Here is a 3,636-nt window from a genome sequence, read left to right on the forward strand (position 1 = left end):
CCAAGATGATTTGTTCAAGGTCATCATGAGTAACTTGGAACTCCCATGCTATGTCAGCCCCTTGAATGCGAAGAATGAAATAACCCTATATTTCCATGTGTTCCCCATTAGTATCTATCACATGAACTTTTCTAGGGGTGAGTGTGGGTTTTCCCAAAGATACCTAAGTTTACCCTAACATAATGTTGTGACTAGGTTTAGGACTAATCACTCCTCTTTTCCGTTCAACATTCTTTCCCAAAGGGAATTCTACCCAAACTTTGATAGGCTTTGCAAATGGGATCATGGATGTCTTAGTTTCAACTCAGTTTCAGTTTCAGTTTCCCATTCACTTTGAGATTGAAGCACTGTGTCAAGTTTTCTTTCCGAGCACAGGTGTAGCAAGTGTTGCATGCATTAGGTCCTTGGTGTCAATGCTTGTGCATTGTGTTTCTTTTACTTCCTCCCCTGGGTTTACGCTTTCTTCATGCCTCTTTCATTTGTCTTGAGGTTTAGACTTAACCTCTTAAATTTGTGTAGCTTTTGCTTTCTTGGTTTTGGAGATTTTTTGTCTTTTTTTATTCTTGTTTAAAGACACTCCTCTGCCCCATGTAGAGTGTTATTTTGTAGGCTTTTGATTTTTTCTCTTACCTTGTCTTGTAATTGTATGAGCATATTGAGTGGAGCCCATGGAGAAGTGTCCATTCTTCACACTTAAGATTTTGAGAGCTAGGTATCACGAGGCAACTACATCAACCCACACAAACGCTTCTCGTTACACATGTTAAGATACTCCTTAGTGTATGTAGTACTTCTAGAAAGATTCTTATCAATCACACATCCTCCACACTTCTCCACATACTCTCCACAAGCCTCCACAAGCTTGGCATATAGGCAAGTGATTACCATATACAATGCATTTACTAAGCCATGTCCCAGCCATGGATGCATAAAGTCCTCTCTTACTTTATGACTTACTATTACTTTGATAAAGCATTATTACATGCTATTTACCATGTCCCAACCATGTATTCATAAAGTTTCTTATTATCCTTCATGTGAAGCAAACACTTGTAGTCAAATCACTACCTAAAAGGTATCCTTGGATAAATGCAACAAAAATCTGGTAAAATTTCCAAAAAAAAAATCATGAAAATGTGGGGTGTTGAGAAGAAGATAAGCATGGCCATGTGGAAGGACATCATGCACACATCAAGAGAGTCAAAATAGATTTCACAAGAGTGTGGGTAAGAAGTGTTGTGCTTCATCTCAAAGGATAGGAATAAGCGTTTTCCTCCTTGCGAATAAAAGACTGATATACCCATATTATGACCTATGCTTCTTTTGACCATGCATTTAATCAAGGGATAAGCCTTTTCCTCCTTGTGAATAAAAGATTGATACACCCATATTATGACCTATGCTTCTTTTGACCATGCATTTAATCAAGGATGAGACTATACATGGTAATCGAACTTGCAAGTGCCATGAAAATTTAAGAAGGTTGAGAGTAGTCAAAAATCATTCAAGGGTGAATTTGTATCTTTTTTCACACTGCCATGAAGCTCAAAAATTATGTTTTTCCAACCTTGTCTTACTAGGAATTTTGGTGTACAATCATACTACATATGCTTGTGAGTGGTGCTCCTTTGTAATAGAGAAAATGATGTAGAGTGGATTCAAATCTCTGTAAAAACATGGAGTGGTTCCTTTTTTAATAAGTTCAACATTTTAAGCAAATTCTAGTTCACAAGTGCATAAAAAACACATTAATGTGAGGGTTTAATAACTTGTGGGCCAGAGGTAGTGACGTATATATGGTTATGATGGCTCATCAAGCTTCATGGTCTTTCATGCCTTAGGTTGGTGCTATTCAACCATGAACATGGTATAAATGCTCCAAACAAGTCAATGTTTCAAATAAGAGCTCAATATTTATGATCCATGGACATCGTCTAACTACTCCGAACAAAGCGAGGTTTTAAGTAGGTGCTCAATAATTAGGTGGGCGTGTATACTGCTGTTGCTGAGTGGTTTTCCATAATTTTGGCAAGCTGAATGAAGTTGCTTGGTCAAAGTTACTCGTGTACTCATATATGAATTAATGACACCGTGGGCAACAGGTCTTGGTAGAGGCAAAGTCATATTATACTTGTTAAGCTAGGTTATGAGACATAGTTTATCTAAAGCAAACAATATGTTTTGATAAATCGGGCATTTTTGCATCAATATGGGTAGTCTCGAGATGAAGAATATATGGTAGCCCCTTGATACGAGTAGCATCTTCCATCATGAAATGAGTGACTGTGTTGCCCAAAATTTATGTACATAACAAACAAATTTCCACTCCATTTCATTTTTGCATCAATATGGGTAGTCTCTCGAGATGAAGAATATATGGTAGCCCTTTGATACGAGTAGCATCTTCCATCATAAAATGAGTGACTTTGTTGCCCAAAATTTATGTACATAACAAACAAATTTCCACTCCATTTCATGTGGCGTGTGCATGTGTGTGAGAGAGAGCAAGAGAGGGAAAGATTTGATTAACATCTGGAAGAGAGAGAGAGTGACACAGACACAGACACAATCGAAGAGGATCCTCAACCTAGTACCAACCTTTCAAACTTCACTCCAAGTTCATTCGAAGGGTCTTCCTTTACATGGTCCTCTAACCACTCTTCCTACAAATTTTACTCTTGTTACATCCACACCCAATCCGTGCTAGAGAGTGCTAGAGAGCCAAGAGAACAGCATGAGTAAGTGAATCATAATCCAAAGTAGAATTGCTAGTGGAGTTGTTCATCATTTCTTGTTCCAATGTCAAACCATTAAATGTCCTTAATCTTGTGCACTTGATATATTTTAAACTATTCATACATTTCAACAAAAAAACCATCACTATGAATCACACCCATCATGCCATAAAGAGAATGGCCTTACAATAGGTTCTACATGGTAAAAATGCCTATGATGTCTTGAGATTCAATAAGTTTAATAATTAAACCCTAATCTTACCTTGGGTGAAACATTAAAAAAAAGGTCTAAAAGCTAGTAGCAACCTACCTTGGATGAAACATGACCTTGACTCAACTTCTTAGTGCATATAGCCTCACATGTTGCCAAACACCATGATGTTATTTTACAAATAGATCAAAAAAAGAATTAAACCAATGTCATCATAACAAGACGAACTTTTAAATGTGAAAAAAATTTGAATTGACTTGAAATGAGCAAGTGTCTACATCCAGATAATTTCTTGTTGTGACCCACCCTACCCAAGAGGTCATGGGTTCGAGTCCTCAATGATACACCCCACATTTCTCCACTTTTCGTCTCAACTGTTTCCATCATTTCACGACCCACCCTACCCAAGAGGTCGTGGGTTCGAGTCCTCTATGATACACCTCACATTTCTCCACTTTTCGTCTCAACTGTTTCCCTCTAATTAAATTTACCTGTTTACCTTTCATGTATGCTATATAGTCACTATCGTTTCCTAGTTTGAGGCCATTTCCCTTGCATAGATATCAGCCATTTCTGTTTCCCTTTTGTCCAACCACGCATCAAACCTCTTCACTAATTTTAGCTGAATAGGAGGGTACGTTGGCTACACAAACATGTCATTCTAGATAAAGCATAAAACAATCTGCCACA

The sequence above is a fragment of the Cibotium barometz genome, chromosome 31 (assembly GCF_041138505.1).
Source record: "Cibotium barometz isolate CiBa-2024 chromosome 31, ASM4113850v1, whole genome shotgun sequence".
Lineage (NCBI taxonomy): Eukaryota > Viridiplantae > Streptophyta > Polypodiopsida > Cyatheales > Cibotiaceae > Cibotium > Cibotium barometz.